This window comes from Lichenostomus cassidix, chromosome 9 (assembly GCF_008360975.1).
Source record: "Lichenostomus cassidix isolate B80296 chromosome 9, HeHo_3.0, whole genome shotgun sequence".
NCBI lineage: Eukaryota > Metazoa > Chordata > Aves > Passeriformes > Meliphagidae > Lichenostomus > Lichenostomus cassidix.
The window spans coordinates 16,544,856-16,565,090 of record NC_139490.1 but is presented as its reverse complement, the minus strand read 5'-3'; the positions used below and the strand labels follow the sequence as shown (position 1 = coordinate 16,565,090).

The 20,235-nt window shown below is 45.9% G+C and overlaps 1 long non-coding RNA gene across 10 annotated transcripts in view; it reads right to left on the bottom strand.

The window, feature by feature from the left end:
* LOC146433368 (uncharacterized) overlaps positions 1-20,235 on the bottom strand; it is a 34,427-nt gene that overhangs the window by 13,170 nt on the left and 1,022 nt on the right. For 5 of the 10 annotated variants that reach the window (XR_014854084.1, XR_014854080.1, XR_014854081.1 and 2 more), the window contains exons 2-9: positions 17,612-17,747; positions 16,446-16,586; positions 15,916-16,056; positions 14,771-14,900; positions 13,221-13,339; positions 10,172-10,254; positions 8,465-9,509; positions 4,545-4,633 (exon numbers count right to left, since the gene is read on the bottom strand). This is a non-coding gene — a long non-coding RNA (uncharacterized LOC146433368). Of the gene's footprint in view, positions 1-4,544; positions 4,634-8,464; positions 9,510-10,135; positions 10,255-13,220; positions 13,340-14,770; positions 14,957-15,915; positions 16,057-16,445; positions 16,587-17,611; positions 17,748-20,235 lie in introns of all 10 variants that reach the window. The other 5 variants (XR_014854086.1, XR_014854088.1, XR_014854079.1 and 2 more) reach the window with 5 other exon arrangements.

Sequence of the window (20,235 nt, the reverse complement as noted above, 5' to 3'; positions counted from 1 at the left end):
AGTGGTTTTTGATGTGTATGCAACCAAGGATAGCTCGCAAAATGAAACAATTAATTCTGTGACATTTTCAGCTGCCTAATGAGTTTCTTTTCTGCTTGTCACACAAGAATTTCAGAATTGGAGCTTGTGTTACCCGTTCTCAATATTTTATGCTTTTTCAGCCTGAAATTCAACAGCTGTTTCAATAATGCAGTTGGAGCCAACATATTCCATATAGATTCTCCTCAGTATGTTGCCATTTTTTAAAAACCTTTGCCATGCCTCTTTGGTTTTCATGGCTTGATTATGGCTACCTCTTCATTAGGAATCTGGCAGTTGAGTTTTTCTCAGACAAATGTGTGAACTGAGTTTGTTTTAATGTCAGTGAGAATAATTTCTCTGAAAACTCAGGTTTCTGTCCCAGCACTTTCCCCCCACTCCACCAAGCTGCACATCATGTGCTTGTTAGTCAGTTTTTCACAAAAATACCACAAAAGTCATGCAAAATACTGCACTTTCCAGCCTTTCTACTTCTCTTTCTAGGTTCAAGAAGGTATTATATTTATCACACATGCTATTGCAGGGCTTTTTTTTTGGTCCAGACCCTGTTTCTTGGAGCTGGTCCAGAAAAAAAATTCCTTATGACAGCTCTATATGCTATTGTTGTTAGTATTATTCTCTCAACAGTACTGTACTGCATTGAGGATAAGCCTCCTTTTTAGTCCTCCTGTCACAGTAAAAATCCATGTGATGGGGAACTATACTCTGAAACTGGTCTTTCTCTCCTGTCCTGAGCTAATCTCCCACTTACATTCCCTGTCCTGACTTCACCAGCCCTAATGACAAAGGATGTAAGAGTCTTGAGTTCTGCTATTAGAAATCATTACAATGTCTGTATTGATTTTAAAATTAAACTGACACTATCTTTGTCACCTGTACATAGATAATTATTCTTTTGAGATTTCCATTCCTGCTGTGTTTTACCTCCCACAAGAAGAAGCCCCTTTCTTTGTTGGAAGGACTCTCTGCAGCAGATCCAGCACTGTCCAGGGCTGGAGCACACCTGCAGATTATTATCTCTGAAAAGCTTTCAGTCATATACTTTGGACCACTTGAAACAGATTTTTTTTTTTAAATGCGCTATTTAGGACAAAGGAAAATATACCTCTGTATTTGATAGTACTTGAAAGTACTATGAGGAAAATGGAAAAAAAGTGCCTCTTGTGTGAGCCAAGACTGCAATCACTGCACATCCCTTACCTGCGAGAAGGGATGTGTTACTGCTGTCAGAGGGAGCAATTCTGGGTGAGCTGGGGAAGGATAAATCATCTCCTGCCCTTTTAGATGAGGCACTGCTCCCCTGGACAGCCCCAATCAGTGCGGTGTCCCTGAGGATCTGACCTGAGTGCTGCCTCCCCAGCCCAGCCTGGAGCCTTCTGTGCAGCACAGAGCTCCCAGGCAGCTTGCTGGGGGCACTGGCAATCACTGGCAGGGTGATGGCCTGGCTGGGGCTCCCATACACCCAGCTGCAGGCAGCATAACATGCTTCTGGAGGTTCACCACTCTTCACTAGGCAGGTTTCAAAACAACTGTCATTGGGCAAGCTGGATCCCACTTGGAGCCTTGAGCAGACCCTGTGAGACAAGAAGCCAAGCCCTATGAGACTTTGATCATTGCTCTACCAACTTAAAAACTGTTCTTCCTTCCTAACAGCATGCAGACAATGTGCCTGTTCTGGGAATAACAAATTACCCTTCTGCTTTCAGGATGGAGAAACCTTTCACAGCTGTTGTCAAAATCTGGCCATTCTGTGTCCAGAGCCATGCCTGGTCTGGAGGAATAGCTGAGTGTGTTAGTGTCAAATACAAATGCCTGCTCACCAAATGCCACACTCACAGCAGAGAACTCTCCACCCTGGCTGCCATCACCATGCGTGGGACATGGACAGGGTTTGTACATGTTGCACATGGGCATAGGGCTGACAGAGCCACCACGCTTCCCTCCCTGCTGCACACTGCAGGAGAGTGGACCTTAATGCTCCCTGCTGGAAGAGACATCCCTCACCTGCTGGATGCCTCCTTTTTCCCTCAGTTCCTCCTTTCTGCTCGTTGGCACCCAGCTCTCCCCCGAGCCCTGCCTGGGGAGCCTTCTCCTGCCGCCCTGGGGCTCCAGGGAACAGGGACAGGCCAGCACGGAGGTGCTACCAACAAAGAGAGCTCATGGTGACCCACTGCGGCCTTAAACACATGATTTCCACGGTGCTATGGCAAAGATACTTTATTGCAAAAGTCCAGGGTTCTTAAGCTGTTCGTTTGTTATGAGTTTCCATACTTGCGAGGCACAACAAATGTAACTAACCACCATAGACCTCGACAGGAACAGCATCAGGTGTAACCAACCACAGCCCCACAGTGTGAGCACTGATTGGCTCTAATCATTGTTTTACAATTATCTGACATGTTTTTCACCTCTAGTTTAGCTGAGTCATTCCCAGAATGCTTTTCTAGTTAGCCAAAGTACCAGAAGTGAGCAAGGATTTTCCAAGGGCAGCAAGGCCCTCGCTTTGCAAGGCCTTTCTGCTCCGCAACAGCCCACATCTTCCCAGGGCTCAGCCAGGCAGAGCAAAGGGTTAAAAAATTGTGAGGGATTTCTCTGTGAGACACGGAGAGGACTAAGAAAACGGAAACTAGCCTGAATTTAAACTGAGGACCTCATTCTTCTGCCAAGCCATTCGGTTTCTTAATCAACTGGGGCCTTGTTTCACAGTCAGTCATCAGAGGCTTTAGAGAGCCGTTCAGACAAATCTGTAAGGGGAGATCCACAAAGGATGTCTTTTCTGTGGCTCTCTCTACCTAGAATATGCAATGCTGGGGACAGGGCTGCCCTCAGTGGTGCTTCTGTACCGTGGAGCACAATGCACAATGATGCTATAGGATACTTCCACCGCTGAGCTCCTGCTTATTTAAATATGCATTTAATTAAGGAAAGTACCATAGGAAATTAAGCAACGAGCTTTCCCAATGGTACTTCTCCTCCTTCCTAAGAGAAAATCTTTCTCAGGTTTCGGAAGTGCTGCAGTCTGCTTCAAGTCAGACCTTTCTTTCCCTCATTAGCTCTGCAGTCCTGTCACTTACTACATTTCTAGCTTCTAAGGAAACAATTCTTTTTTTTTTCCTTCTCAGTCTGGTAAAGCTTTAAATGATTTCTGAGAACTACACTTTTATTACTCATTATTATCAAGTCAGGAGAAAAGAAAATACCTCACATAATAGCAGAAATCTGATTATTCTGGGAAACTTTGAAATTCTCTTCTCCAGTGGTATTCTTTGATGTGACTATTAAATAAATAATGATTTTTACATCTAAGGTTTATCTTACAGTGCAAATACACCATTATCCTCAGCGTAAAAACACTTTTCTTTGTTATCCACCATAAACATGAGCTGAAGCTGTGATTTAGGAGTGCTTGAAGCTGACCTGCTCAGGTATGGGGCAGTGTAGTTTTTTCACATTAACAACTTGTGAAGGAGAAATGGGCCATGGAGACAGAGACACTGCAACAGGGGGAGGGAAAGAAGAGGTTAGATCAAAATAGAAATGTCACGCAGGCAAAAAGAAACTAGCAGGCAATCTAAAGACAGAAACACATCAGATTAGAAACAGAATATGAGTCTTTTCATAAGATTTTTCAATCACAGCCTCAGGCATTTTGTATGACAGTGGGAAATAGGATGACATTTCTGGAATGGTGCAGAATAATAAAATAATAATAAAATAATAATAATAAAAAAGATCAGAGTTTACTGTAGCAGGAACTCACCAAGACTTCAGCAATGGCACATGCAGGACATTCCTATGTAAAGCCACCAAAATTAATGTATTATTATGTATTTACTTGGTGTGATAATGGCTTTGACTGTTACATTTGTAGAGTCTGGAGTCCAGCACTGCTCAGTACCTGTTCAGCTCTCTCCAGGTCTGCCAGGACTTGGGCCCTGTGCCAGTCACTTGCTCCCCTCCCTGTCCCCCTGGGAGGCTGGGAACTGCCTCATTTGCAGCCTGGATGAAGCTGTGCCACTGTGGGCAGGGCCAGGGCCAGGCTGCACACCCTGAGCTGTGACAGAGGAGCGTGGTGGGATTCACAGCAGCACACCAACACCAAGCACAGAGAGAGCAGAGTGAGCAGGACAGGGAAGCAGAAGCTGGAAGAAGAGCTCCCATGTTTTTTCTTACTTTTTCCACACTTTTATGTCCTGATTTCTCTGAGGTTTTGAGTTGGTTTTCTTTTGTTTTGTTTAAGTATATTTTGCTTTTTGCATCACAGATTAAATCCAGAGGTGTTCTCCTGTCCCTCACTTTCAGCTCCCATCTATGTCTTCCTGAAATTTCCCTGACCTGCTGCTCATCTCAGAAGTCCTGTAACACCTTTTGTTACCACTCTGCAAGCACACTCGTCAGACAAGCCTGGAAGAAGCAATCACCACAGGTTTCTCACAGCAGAGAAGCAATCTTGTGTTCTGGAAGCAAGGCCCTGTGCACGAGATTGCTGGAAACTGGGAATTTACCCTGGCAGAATGCTGCTCTTCCACTTGTTTCCCAAAACAAATGCCCATTTCCAGAAAGGGCAGGTGATGAACCTGGGAAGTGCTTAGACCTGGAATGGAAAAGCTGTGTTTAAAATGAAAGCAAAAGAAGAGCAGTGCTGAAAGGGTGTTTGGTTTGGGTTGTGTTCCCTCACAGCACTGTACCACCAGCCTCACTCCAACCCTTCCCATCCCTGTCCCAAAACAGGAGCAAGGAGTAGGAAAGGAAATGGAAGAGAGCTGTGATCAGTAAGAAAGTGAATGAGAGAGAGGGTATTTATCTGGAAACCAGAGCTCCTTCCTGGCCTCCACACTGTTCACCTGTATAAATGTATCAGCGAGCCCCATCAAACCACCTTTGGCTGGCTGGTTTCTTCCCAGTGATGTCTCCAAAAGAAGGTTCCTCTGTTTGCAGTCCTGCTCCCTGGAGCTTGGTGCAAGGCTCCAGGTTTTGTGTGCTTCCTACATGAAGTAGCTAAGAGGAGTTTCCAGTGGTTTTCTGAGTTTTAGTCTCCTGACCTCCTGCATCCAATTCAGCCCTGAGCATTATTCAAATTGGCTTCTGTGCTGTCCAGTTTCCTTTTACTCAATCCAGTCTAAGTGAAGGCTACCGAACAGAGCAGCATTTCTCCTTCAGCCCTACCAGATGGGGCCTTCTAGGTCATATTCTTGTATGCATAGTTATGGCCTGACACAAACTGAGCCTACAATGAACGTCAGCTGCTTTGTACTGGGTGAACAGCATGATCTGAGTCAACCACAGCTCAGGGATACCCAGAGGCAAGAGAAGGGAGAGGGTGGGAATGCACATGTGGGATGTGAGGAGGCCACCTCTGTCGGAAGCAGCTTGCATTTAAATCAGATTAAGCCTTTCATGGATCTACACCCCTAGTTACATGGGATTTAGCTTCCAGGACACTCTTAGTCACCAGTTTGCAGCGTCCCTCCCAGAGGCCACTGCACAAAGTGTGTACCAAAGCACACCATCATTTCCAGCACTTCTGCTCCTTGCTTTGGCCTGGAAGCTGATGGAGGGGTTCCTGCACATCAGCCCTGCCAGCTCCTGACCAGTCAGGGCAGCCAAAGCTTCCCTACTCTAAAGACCCTTCCAACACTCCTCTCAGACTCAGGGATGCAGGAGCCAAGGGAAGCCTTGGCCCTGGGGTCTGTCCATGTCACAGCCCAGCAGCTGGCCCTGCCATGGGCAGGAGTGACCAGCCTGGGTGACACACTGCTGCTGCCATCGGCACGGTTCCAGACAAACATGTCTAGCACCTCCAGAACAAGCTGTGATTATATCCTGGGCAACACAAAAAGCCACAGGCAGGTAAATTAACAGAGAAGAAAAATTAGCTCCAGTCTGTGTGGCTTGCCAAACTGCAGTTGGTTTCATGTCCTCAATTGAGTTCAAACACGATAGCAGTTCCCAACACAACACGAGACTTAGAAAAAGCCCTCAACCTGGCACGGTGGGCATGGCAGCTCCTGCTGCCTCAGAGGATGAGCTAATCAAATTACACAAGAGGAAGAGGGTGGCAGTGCTCAACTTTCACCTTTTCTGAACTGTTGCAATTTTTCCAGGAAGGGTGTTGGTTCTTTCAAGAAATACAGTCATCTCCGGTAGATTCACACAGTGAAAGTGCTTGCAGGTATTTTTAAGAAGCAGCCATGGGCCACATGTGGTTCTCAGCCCAAAGTCAGCTCAACAGCCTTGCTTCTGCTTTTCTTTCCATCTGTGGCAAGGCATGGGAGCACTGTCCCAGTTCAGTAGAACTTGTGAGAATGCCCAGAGCTTTAGCCAGCTGCTTTGGCTGCAGTTCTGTCACTGGGTTAAGTGAACCTCAAATCAAGGTCACTCTGGTGCTCTCCTTGCCCTTGCACTGGCTACATGCTCCCATCTCTCTTCCTTGCATCAATGGTGATATTTATTTGACCTCTGGAGCTCAATGGAGCTCCAGCCGCCAGTTGGACAGAAAACTGACTCCACAAGGAAAAAGGAAAGTTTTTTTTGCTAGTTTAAACCATATCCATAAAACCAGAGCTGATCTGAACCCTCCATAAGACAGTTTCAAATGGTAAGTTACTGTAAGTTTAGGCTCCTCTTGTATTAATCATTCTGCAAGATGTCAGATAAGTTTCACAACCATAGACAAATTTTTGAAGACATGAGTATATCTAAAGACCTTGTTTTCCAGAAAGTCTCTGTTTCTTAACTCAGGGGAAAAACCACCAAATCTGCTTCTTTCTTTCTTAACTCAGGAAAAAGCCCCAGATCTGCTTCTAGCAATTTCTTCTTTAACATATTTCTGGAAAACAAAAAGCTGGCAAGCTTATGACCCCCAATAACAACAAGAACAAACAAAAAGAAACAAAAAAAAAAGAAAGAAAGAAAATTTCAGTTGAAGAAGCAAAAATCTTAAATAATTTCTCATAGTCTGTTACTGGAATCCAATAAACACATTACCAAATTACACTGTATATTTTACTAGGCTAACTTACCTCTGTGTGTATTAGAGGCACAGCCTGAAGAAAAACAATAAAAAATATTAACCTCCTTTGTATAACTCAGTAGAGTTATAAAATATCTAATTGAATAAACTACATTTGACAAGAACAAATGGTGACATTTCCATGTAATGTTGTCTTTTTGGCTTCCTGACAAAGAAAAGCTTAAGGAACCATGAGTTTTCTTTCCTAAGGGCAAGTTCTTCTACTTGTATCAACTCAGCAATCAATAATAAAGTATGAGCATAAGCACTTTTAATTTATGAACTGTATACTTTGAGTGAGTTAAATAGTTTAATCTTACGCACGTTGCTCTGAGTGTTTATTTTTGTTGTACTGCATAGAACTGCTTAATGGAAAATACTGTATTAAAGCAGTAAAGCAGCCAAACATGTAGAAAAACAGAAAAGAAATAATTAAGACGCAATGAAATTAATCCTGTGCTGATTTCTTTTAAGCAGAAGAGCACTATTAAATTGAGGGGAAGCAAAACCCCAACCAGGGGGTCTGCACTGGTGTCATCTCTCAGCAGAGGAGCATCAGAAGACCAGGCTTCCTCTTCCCTGGCAAGCATTTGTCACTCTTCTCTTTCCCTCAAAGAGTAGCACTCTTTGAATTTTGATATTTGACTTAGGAGCAGTTTTGTACCCAGTTCCCAGTTCTGATGGCGTGCCTTGTCCAGCATGTCCCCTCCAAACCACCACTCCAGCCCTCCAGTGGATCTGCCAGCTTTCATGAAGCTGGGAGTCAGCCAGGAGAGGTTATGTGTATTGGTTTAAACTGACCTAGAAAGGGCTTACCAACAATAACACTTGTTAATAAAAATATCACTCCTATTTGTCTCTGGGAATAAGGAGTGGGCTTTATGGGACTAGCTGTGGAGTGAATCACTGCTGTCCATTACTCACAGCTGAAACTGGATGTGACCTGCACACCTGCTGTTAGGCAGAAGGTGGTTTTTCCCACCAAGAGCTCGTTCAGACCTGATAAGGATTTTCAGTGTGTATTTATCCTGTGAAAAGCATGCTCTTTCACTTTGGAGTATTGATGTTAGGCACAGATGGGCTCCTGGTTGCCATGCAGATGATAATGTTCCAGTGAGTTTCAGTTAATATTAAATGGAAAGTGATTCAATCTGCATGTCTCTCTAGAAACAGCAAATCAACCATCTCGAGAATCAATACTGATAATACTCGAATGGGAAGCAAGAAAATAAACACAGCCACAAGGAGCATATGTCGTGTGGGGACTCCAAAAGCTGTTAAGAAACTGCAATATCATGCAACAGGAAAAGCAGGATATTTAAAAGAGAGCAAATTCTTCAGAACTGGATTCTAATTAAGACCATGCATTAATTATCAGATGGCAGATCATCTAAACATCACCACAAACTTTACTTGCCAAATCGACGTTGTGGTGCAGGTGAGCACCATGGGCAGGAACAACACACAGGCAGATGCAGGCCAGCTGACAGGCAGATCATGGATGTCCTAGGAGCATTCAGGGGCTGGGAAGAGCCCTCTCACCCTCCTTTGGCAAGGGAACACAGCGTTGAGGCAAGCCCACACTTGCATCATTGGATGTGGGGTTTTTGTTCTTCCTGGCCTATGAAAATGTGATGAGACAAAGCAGCAGGCAAGGAGGTTAGTTTTGTAATTCTATCTCAACCCACATCACACACAACGAAGAAAAGAGATGCTTGCTCCTCCAGCTGCTTCAAGCAAGATAAAGTGCTCATGGCCACATATGGGCTCAAGGGGCTTACATGGACCTTACCTTCCACAGAGAATTTTAACTTCTCAACCCAGTGCTGCAGTCAGTAATTAATGGAAAATCATATTATCTGACATTTCTACTCCAGCCAAACTGAGGTCTCTGATAGCTTGCTCTGTTTTACTAGTACCAGCTTTCTTACTTCTAATTTATGGAGGAAAGCTTTTCTGGAAAGCTTAGAATTAAGCTAGAGTAGCCTGGGTTGGAAGGGACCCTAAAGAGCATCTGTTTCCAGCCCTGCTGCCCTGGTCAGGGACACTTTTCACTAGACCAGGTTGCTCAAAGCATATGGACAGCATATTTCTTAGCTCATTTTATATTTACCAGTAGCCTGACTTCTGAATAATAGGTTTGATAAACTCATCAAAGCAGAGGATTGTCTGAACCGAGAAGTATGTGTGTCTCATCATACAAGCAGGATTCTCTTTGATTTAAACATGAATGTGTGCATATGGACACAGGTGAAAGATAAAACATGTACAAATGCATTGAACAACTGGCAGTGCTGGGCAAACCCTGGTTCAGGGCTGGTGCTGAGTCATAACAATTCCACTGGCCTCAATGCAACTCCTCTCAGGTTGCAGTCAGCAGCCTCATCATTTCCTGACGAGCAGGGCAGCATCTTCATTATCCACATGCAAGCAGAAGAGAGGGATGTCACAAATGAACCTGGAATGCAGAAACAACTTGTGCATCACACAGCAGAGCAAAGAAAAACAGTGCATGAGTGATTGCAGTCCTCTAGGAAGAGAAAACAGACAACATCGTTGTTGAAGCTTAAGTAAAACACAAATGAGAGTGTTTGTGTGTTGCCTCATCTGCAGTCTCAGCTCTCCAGCCCGCTTACGCAGGCTCGCCCCTCACTATGGCAGTGAGATGAGAAAAATCATGTGCTCAGCTCCATATGCCATGATTTAATACCCTAGAAATCAACTTAATTTTTAGTATGTTTTTTTAATAGTTTGCAATTTCAGTTGGACCCAGATCATTTTTTCAAAAAGACCGTCACCGTTTTACCTTTTCTAGTAACAGTGAAGTTATTATGGATGCAAATTGTCACATTATAGTTGTTGCCACGGAAATAAACTGCAATGTTATAAGCACAAAAATAAAGACTCTGCTGCAAAAGAAGATGCAGCAGACACAGCTTTAGGGAAGTGCTGTTTTGGTAACAAATGATGAACCAATGCTCCAAACCTCTTGAGCTACAGGAGGTAATACAACAGCCCCATTTTGCATTTTTATAGAGCTGTGCATAATGTCTGAAGTCACTTTAGAAACAGATGGCCTCATACCTCATGGCTTGAGGTTAAAGGGTAGTTTTGTCATACCAGGAACTCAAGTGGGACTTTCTGAAGGGTCTTTGCGTTACAGCCTGTTCCTCCAATGCTGAAACACAATCTCAGAAGCACAGCTGCAAAAAACAAGTCTCTTTTTTAGTGAAAATGTGCATACAAGAGCATGACTAAGGTACCTTATAGCAATCCTTTCACAATTTCCCCTTAGGCTGGAAGACTTCTCCACTCGCCATATCCTTTGAGCCTGCAGCCATGTGATGTCACAGAAGCCATGAAGGGGCCAGAGTGTGATGTGGTTTATGGACCCATTTTAAAGGATGAAAAGAAAAAAAAATTACAATCACTGCTGCTTAGTTATTCTTGCATGGTGAAAGCAAAATACACATGGTCAAAAAAACCTCACTTACAACCAACTACACAATCAACTAAACACAGATTTTGAGAAGAACCATGTCCTAATCTTGCTCAGAGGGTCCAACAGAGCACTGGGAACACCAAGCCCCCTGGGCAGGCCATGTGCAGAGGCAGCAGCTGCTGGGAAAACACACCTGGTGCTCAGGAAAGCACAGATATTGGGTGGGTGAGGAACAAAAACTCACTGCAGGAAGCCCTGACACCCAGAAGGGCTGGTTGGCATCCTGTGAACTCTGACTGCAGGGCACGGGGAGGAAGGAGCTGTGGGTGCAGCTGCCCTCCTGTGCTACATGTTCACAGTGAGCCGTGGGTGCCTGGTGCCATGCCACCTTTGCAAAGGGCATGTCTGTGCCAGGGAGGGGACATGGGGACAGTGGAGTTAGAGAGGACACAAGCCACCGCTCTCACCACCACCACCACCTGCCTTCAACTCACAGAGACACAAAGGTTGCTATAGAGGTCCTCAGTGTTTTACTTCCCAATCTGCTTTTCTAGCCCCACCAGAGGAATCAGAGGATCAGGCTTGCAGTGACTCCCGTCCACATCCCTGCCTTACTTGATGCTAACCCACCCTCTCCAGGTGGGATTCTGACTTGCTGGGGCTGCAAGTCACCAGCCCTGGCAGCTGCCCATGCCCCAGCCCCACCAGCCACCCTCCTCCGGGGAAAACAGCCTGCCTGGGAGGCACAGGGGGAGGGACAGAGCAGTCCCTGGCTCCTGGAACATCCAGAGGCCGCCGTGGAAGTGGTGGGCACTGCCAGAGCTCACCCGCTGCCCGCACTGCGGGTGCACACAGACAAACTCTGCTTTCTCAGTCTCAGGCAGACTCATGTCACAAACAGCCAATTAGCTTTTTGGGAGTTAAATAAACAAACAGAGAGGAGATTATAACTGATTAACTGAAGGGCAGGAAACATGAGAAGCTGGTTTGCTAGAAAGAAAAGCTCTTGTGCTGGGATCTCCAGTAATTAGCAGCAACAAGACCTACACAAATTTATGAGGGAAGAAAAAATTCACGAACCCTTCCTGTTTAAATGTTCTCTTTTCACATGTTTTGCTTGGAAGACTAGCTTAAAACACAAACACAGACTGGGTCTCAAATACGGAATTGATTCATGTTCTGCAGCAGTCATATACTTGGATTGCAGAGCAAATGAATGTGCATCAGTGCAAGTCCCTTTTTCTTCCCCCCCCAAATTATGCATTTTGTTAACAACTATCAGATTGACAGTTCTATCCCTCCCTCCAAGCACCTGGAAGGCAATTTGGTTACTGCTAGCAAATGCTGGAGGTGCTCCTTGGAGCACAGCTGCAGACTGAAGGCTCTGGAGAGTCAAAGGCCTTTGCCAGGACTGACCAGTGAGATTCAGCAATAATTTAGCAATTCCAGCTCAGCGATGGCCTACGTGACCTGTTTACCAGTCTGCAGTGGAGCTGCTGTTGATTAGGCAGAAGCCTACCTGGTTTCATTATCCTAGTTCAGAAGTGTGCTCCACCTGGCTCCTGGAGCAGCACAGAGTCTTCCCAAGTCATGGTAATGAAATCCCCAGGCAGAGCTGAAACCCTGACCTAGTTTCAATGGCTCTCCAAGCTGTATTTATGCATCTTCAGCATGGCTGTGCTTACTCCCTTAAACTGCAGATAAACTGCAAATTAAAGAGAGCCCTGAGGATTCATGTCTGCTTTGCTGTCCTGGCTTTGCCTTTCTTTGTTGGATAACTCAGAAGACAACTTGAATCAAAACTGAGACTTGCTCAAATTGATTGCAAACACTAGCATACACTTGGAAAAGCAGCGTGAGCAGACCAGCAGTAATTTCATTGGGAAGGAGGATGGCAGGTCTGATCCTGACTGAACACATAGAGCTCATTAGCATAAAGTTATTATTCTGCATTATGGTGTGTCCCAGGTGCAATTACAGCTCCAGGATGCAGCTCTCTGCACATGGCTAAGGATGGTGATTACACTCGAATATAAAGGTGAAGGAAAGGAATATTATTCTATTTCCCTGACAGCAAATTGCAAAAAAATCAAGGTAAATCTGCATATCAATGCAAAGTAACAAAAAGAAGCAGAGCTACGATGGCTTCCCCATCAGATATCACTGGCAGCAGGATTAGGACACTGCAGAGGATTCTGGAAAACCCTCAAATACAGGGCAGCCCTTCTCCCCCTTCCAAAAACAACCATGGACTTGGGAAAGAAAGATCCCAAAGCCTGACCCCCTTCCATTACAGCATGTGACAGCTGTTGCTGTGCAGGAGCTGGGGCAGCTGTTAGCACCCTATAATATCTCATGGGAAATGAACAGGGGGCTCCTATATTTCCTTTACTGGTTTGCCACTTTTTCAAGTGTGGAGCCCCTTTTCCAGGGCACAGTCACAGACACAGGAGGAGCTACTTGACTCCTTGAGCAGTGATATTGTAGCTGCTTAAAAACCTGCCTTTGGACAAGCTGGAGGTCCCTGGCTGGGGCCTCTCCAGGGCAGAGTGAGTGTGGGTATCAATGCTCTTTGGAGCCTGCTGGAGCCTTGTTCACATTAAAAAACAAACGAGTGGGTGACAATTAAAGTGGTGTATATTTATATTTTTTACTAAAAAGAGCTCTCCCACAATCCCACCCCACTTACTTCAGCACAGTGCTGAACTGCTATTAATTTACACTCACCAGAAGAGAAAAGAAATTGGAACATTTGACTTTTTTAAATAAATATTTTCTATTTTAGTGTCCAACACTGCACTTCCTTTGCAGTCCAGCCCAGAGGTCTCAGCGAAGGTTGATGGTACCTGCAATAGTAAAAATACATTTTGAGAAATCCCTGTCAGTGTTTGGATATTTGCAGAGCTGTGCTAAAGGCCAGCCTGCCCCCAAAAGAGCTGTCACCCCATGGGAACTTTCCAGCATCCAGCCCAGGTGGGAGGCATAGGTCTCCTCTGCAGGTATAGGTGGGAGCTGGGCAAGAGCTCTGCCCTTCTCAGCCCATCAGTTTGCACTAGGAATAACCTTGCTGAGGGGAAAAAAAACCAACAGGGCTGAGAGGTGAGAAAGAGTGGAAAAATCAAGGCTCTTTCTGCACTCAGAGTCAGGCAGGGCTAGAGGACCTTTTAAGATGGAGAAGGGAATCCAGCTCAGTTTTGAATGCGTGGGAAGCTGGAAGTAAAGTCTGAAGCCCCTTTTCAGCGCTGGCTTTGGGTTGTGTCAGGTACTACAGCTCTTCCCCCATGCCTTCTCTTTGTGCACAGAGCTGAATTTGGCTCTGTGCTCTCCCAGGGTCTTAGGGAGCCATGCCTGTGCCCAGGGACTAATCCTGGAACAAAGCCCTGCTCTGCTCTGTGAGAAGTGAGGGGATGACTGTTCAGATGAGCAGAAGGTCCTGCTCCGCCCCTGCTGTGGGCTGCACCCTCACAAGCAGCCCATTGCTGGGGCTCTGCAATGACTTGGCTGCTCTGTGGGTCAGAGCCTGCTCTCATTTGGCCAAAAGCTGCCCCACCACAAAATGCTTTGGAGTGACACTGCCAGGGAGGGAGAGGGAGGGCAGCCAGCCCACCCCCTGTCATCACAGCGTGCAGCTCTGCCAGACTGAGCAAACCTCTAAAGCTCTTGCTGCTGTGTGCAGTGCTGTGAGCCTGTGGTGGAACAGCCTCCTCCTGGGCATGGAACTCCACACCCAGCATCATGTCCACCAGCCAGGCTGACAGCTGGCCAAGAGGAGCAAAGCTTTGTCCAGGAAGGGACATTAGCTTTCCTTTCAACTGCTCACTGAGGAAACGTTTGGACAGTGCTCCCCATAATGAGGGGTTATTCAATTTGTGCTGCTCAGCGGAGGCTTGTGAAAGCCAGGCACTGCCTGGCACAGCACTGCCTGCAGCAGCTGGGGCCATTTCTGCTCTGGCCATTTTCCCCAAAGATATGTTCATGAAACCACCTCCACTCCAAACCCATTGCTGGCCCTGCCTATGCAGCCCAAACACTGTCCTGCTGTTTTCAGTCGGCGCTGTCAATAACCCTTTTGCAGGATGAGCTCCCTGTCTCTGAAGCACTCACATCAGTAGCCTCTTCTGTCCATTGTTAACCTTCAAAACATGACTGCAAAATTATATAGTTGGTTAAATGAGAAAAATCTATTTTTTCCAGCCACCCTGATGGCACTATCATGCTCTGTTGTGCTGGCCATGACCATGACCATGTGCCCAGTGAGTCTCCCTGTTTGGGCTTACCTTCACTGGTGTGACTTGCTGGTGAGGCTGTTTGGTGTGTCACCCACCCCATCCCACTTTCTCAGCTCCACTTTTTTCCTCTGCTCCTCCATATGGCCCAAACGAGGGCTCTGATGTTCATTAAAAAGAACTTTAAAATATATCTGGTTAAATTTACATCTTCAAAGGTCTCTGAGAAATGTTAATCTATTTTGGAAAAAGAAGTACATTTTTGAAACAGCTCTTGTTTCAGCATATGCAATAAAAGGTGAGGAAACAGAGGGATGGACTGATGAGTGAGGTGTGGGAACCTAACGCCTGCCTGCCTTTTGTGATGTGTGCCTGAGAAGATTAACAGCCAGCACAAATACAGATTGATACAGACAAAAAGATTTGGCTGCTTAAATCTGTAGCTTTGAGAACAGATGCTGTAGGACCCCACTGACTCAAAAAAGCAGGGTACAGGGAAGAAAAGGCCATCCCTGCCCATGTGTTCCCATCAAACGCACACACTGCCTTTTCTTTATTTTGGAATGGCACTGGAGGACCATGAGACCAGCGATGGACCATAATGAGCTAAGACTGCTGACCAGGGCATAGCTGGACTTAATTACAACTCCAGGACATACACACCCTGAGGTGTGCTCGGGGAGTGGTGTGCAGTGCTCTGACAGCCTTCCCACATCCCACTGCCTCTCCCAGAGTGAGACCACCATGCCAGGAGCCTTCCCTTGGCCAGGAACCACTGCTGGCAGCAGTGGCTGCTCCCCCATCCTGCAGGGCTGCTCTCCCTCACCAGTCCTGGCAAGTGCACTGGAGGGAGGCTCAGCCTTCCACTTAGAGCTGCCTGAGAAAAGTAATATGAATGAATAACAAAGCACCAACCAGCAGCTCCTGCAGATGCCCTAAAGGTGATGTGGGTTCTTTTATGTTCTCCTAAATAAGATTCATGGGAATTCATTTGGCAATGCCAATACTGCAGGCTCAGGAGCACTGCATCATCCTTTATGGGCACATTAATATGGGTTTCAGTCTCTGTCACATTTAGTATCGGCAATTATTTCACACGCAGCTGTAGATCAGCTCCCTTTTGATCACAATCTGCCACCCTTTTCTACCATTCAAATTTATAGCAACATTAATAGTTCAAAAGTAATAGTGCTTACTGTGTGCTGGGTTTCAATAAATTAGGAGGAAGGCACAGTTCCTAAACAAAGACTCCAGAAAGCACCAAAGATGAACTGAACTTAGGCTTTTTCACCCCGATTAACACATCCTTGTCTATTGGCAGAAAGTTTCCATTGCAGCTGTGAGAAAATAATTCCATGGATTATGTCACATCAATTCAAAGTGAAATTCAAAGCCAAAGAGAAAGCAGAAAAGCATTCCCTGTGTTCTTACAGAAAACATCACTGCTTCAATTAGGTGCTACAGATGCTTGGAGTAAACATATTTTCCACTGGTTTTCTTAGAACCATACCCACTTAAATCTCCAATATTCTCCTGCATGTTCATTTTTCATCCCAGTTTAATACCACGCCTCTGGGTGTTAGTGGTTAAGGGGATACTGCCAAGCAATGAAAGCCAAGGAAAGCTGGGATAAGAAGGGAAAATATGGCTTTTATATAGTAAATAAACTTTTCAGCCTTAATGTTATGGCTGCTGTCAGCATAACTCAGAGGGGAAAAAAAACAACCTGGTGCTAGTTGTACTTTTCAGTTCTTGGACCATGTGAATGTCCAGTTCTCCAGCTTTGAATCTGCTCCCAGTCCAATGGAAATAATGCACACCACTGAGCATTCAAGCCTCTAATAAGTTTCATCTTTGTGCAGAATCCCTGGGATTCAGAACAAAACCAAAACTAGATAAGACTTTTCAATATTTCAGTAAATGCCATCCTTTTTTCCAGTAAAAGCTAGAATTCTAGGAAATCTCTGCACCAACAGATAATGTTCACCCCGAGTTACTACCATGTGTATCCTTCCCTTGCAAAAGTATGGGCAGAGGAGAAGAGGGGAAGAAATCCCTGGGTTTATAGGTGTTATAAACTGCAGCTTACTTTAGAGCTAAAACATCCTGGCAGATGGTAGCCAGCATCTGGGAGAATGCAAATGCCCAGATATAAAATTTGTTTTGTTTATTCCTCTTTATTTGGACTCTATTTGATTACAGTGTATTGTGATAAGATCTATTTCCTATGCTTGTCTCTTAAATTTAAATCTCAAAGCAACGTTTATAAACATTACAACCTATCAGTTATTGCTGTAGTGCAGTATCACTGATCAGAATTCAAATCAGCAACAGTGTGCATAAATATGTCACATAAAAATACATCTAACAACACTTTCCCAAACAAACATCTAAGATTTTTTTAAGTGATGGCTGAGGAAGAAGAAAAAATAGATTACATTAGCATACCTCGTGAAAACAAATGGTTTGACCTTGTAGAAATAAAGGTAGGAACAGCTCCATTAGTCAAGTAAAACTCCCTAAAATTATAAAGGTTGGCTGTTTCGGGGGGAAAGAACCATCTCTCTTTATTCCTTCTTGACAGCAGCAGGCCCAGCAGGCAGCAGAAGCATGGAGAGCTCTGCTCAGCCCTGCAATTGCTCTGTTATTGCCCACACGGCTCTGCCCCAGACCCAGGGGAGCAGCAGGGACAGGATGCCACAGCACCCTGAGTCTGTCACAGCTGTCACCAGGGAGCTGGCAGGGCATCCAGACCCAAGGTGACACCAGGCTCCGGCCTGGGGAGCCTTGCAGCTCTTGCTGGGGTGCAGCAGCACAGCACAGCCCACTCCTTCCCTGCCCTTTCCTGTAATTAACTCTGTGCTCTGTGAAAAGGGGAAAATCTGGGTTTACCTGCTCTGACTGCTGCTGCAGCTCCCCCAGGCCCCCTGGGGATGCCATGCAGATTTTGCTTTTCATCAGCAGTGCTGGAAAACCACAGGTCCTCTTTGATTGGGATAGCAGGTCAAGGCTGTTCCCAGGTGAAATCCTCCAGGAGAAAACAATGCTCTAAGAAGGACAGCTTCTTCCCAGCCCCAGTGCCCTGCTGGCAGCCCTCTGTGCCAACTTTCCCGGGGCTGACAGGAGTGAGCAGCTCTGTTTTGCTTGCTAAATTAGCAGCTAGGGTATCAAGGGCTATCTGCAACTTGAAAAACCTAGAAAATATCCCCATCAGAAGCCTAGGAGTTAGAGACCTGGAGACACATGTCTTTTAAAGGTGGATCTCTCCTTAGCATTGCTCTCTTCTGCCATAAACACAGGTGGGAATAGACAGGCGACAGGAGGATGCTGGTAAACACAACCTGCTGCAGAGCCTGCTGGTGGCCCAGCTGTTACCAGAAACATGGATGGAATGGGAATATTTTCTTCAAACCCAGTAAAATCTAATCATAGCAGTTTGTTTCCACAGCCCAATCCCCTCTGTAGTGCATTAGAAGCTCTTGCTCCAACGTTCCCTCCCTCACCACTACATCTGTCTCCCCAGGTCTCTGTGGAGAGGCAGCGTCATCCTGTGCACAGGCTGAATGAGGTGCTGCTCATCACAGAGAGGCTTCAGGGTTCTTTCCTGTACCCTGAAGGTCCTTCCTCCCCCTCTCCTGTCTGGCTGCTGGGCTGGCAGGGCTGCCTCCACCTACCTCACACCCCTGCTCTGGCCAGTGTCCAGCTGCAGCTTTTGGATTTGGATGGCAAGGGCCAGTAACACACGGAAACAGGGCTGTCACTCATTCCAAAGCACTTGGAAATCAAGTTGCTGCACTATAGATCTAATTCTGAGCGCCTCAGTTTGAAAGGGTTGATTCACCAAGTTATTTCCTTATTGCTGCCCTTGTGTTATTGGTAGTAGCTGTAGATTTCCTTCCTGCCCCCTCACCATGGGGTGGTTCTCTTCTCCCCACAGTGGCATCTGTCTTGCCTACTGTCACCTCAAACACCTTGCTTGGGATTCCCAGCACCAGGTTCAGATGACCCCCAGCCAGTCTGGTGGAGGAATCTGCAGCCCCCAGGTCGTCCCTCAGTGCTGTCTCAGGGGTATTGTTGTTCCAGAGGACGTCACAAGCTGCAATAAGCTAAAAGAGGTTTTTGACACTCTGTACCCAAAATGGGACATTATTCTCCTGTGGTCAAGTGTCCTCCAGAAACTTTGCCTTATCTTTGGCCAAGTAAATAGCTACATGCAAGGAAAAGAGAGAAGACAGAAACTCCCTTTTGCAAAAGTTAGCGTGGTCTGCAAGAAATTCATGGGCTGATGAGATAAAATGAGAGTGTGCTTTTAATAGCAAAAATATGTTTTCTTTGGCCTAAATGCAACCGAGGGTTTTCTAGTGCTCAGACTTAAGTTAGAGAGATATTAATTATTTAACAGGCACAAAAAGAGACCTGAGGAAATTATTCCTCCTTCCTCCTATTCAGTGTGAGGGTACAGCTAACCCTGGATCTGGGATCACAGAGGGATTTTTCATCTGTTATGAAAACATGAGTTTTCCCTTCATTTCCTTCCTGCCAACAGCCTCCTTGGTGCACAAAGCCTTGGAGTTTATCCATGCTCTCTCACGAGGAGCACAGCTTTGGATGAGCCCAGTCTGAAGCCCATTGCTCAGGCCCTGAAGACAAACACTCACCCTCAGGGGTGCAGCTGGAGCCCACCAAAAACTGCTGCCAGAAGCTTCAGTTCCTTATCTAGTGTCAGGAAGGGGGGTGTGGGGTGGAATTGCTCCTTTCTCAACACCAGCTGTGCCAGGAAGCTGGGAGGGTACCACAGGGACTGATGTCCCAAAGGTGTCCCCAGATAGGGAACAATCCCATCCCTGCTGCACTGCCCATGCACCAGACCTTGGTGCCCATGGGCTGCTCATCCTGCTCACACCTCTGGCCCTGCTGATTAGAAACACAGGCAATTCATGTCCTGCCTAAATTTACAGCAAATGCTTCCTGGTATGGCACAGGAACTGCTCCGAGGGATTGTCCTGGGAAATTACCAGCTGTAACCATTTCCAGAAGCCAGGGACTGTGCACGCCTTTCCCAGGGCAGACGACTCAGTGCATTCATCTTGTGTTTCATTCTCAGCCTCTCAGCCTCTCAGCCTTGGTCACCAGAGCCCCTAGAAGAACCTTTTGCCTTAGCTTTTGCCCCACAGCTTCCTGGCTTTACACCTGGCGTGAGACAGACACCGCTGGGAAGGCACAGGGGATTCTTACTGCACAGGGCAGGGAGCAGCACTCCCTGAACAAACACCAAGAGTAAGTTGGTGTTGGCTTCTGCCAGGATTTTACCATCACCACCATCAGCCTTCTAGTGGGTGTTTCCTGACTGTGACATATAATGCTGGCTGCATTTTTTTCACCAGAGTTTGCAGAAGCTGGAACTACAACTCAATTCAAAAAAACCAAACCAAAATGAACACCCAAATCACCAGAAATTATTCAGATGAGTGTTTTCTTATTTTTTAGGCTGTGTTGAACAATATTTTCTCTACACA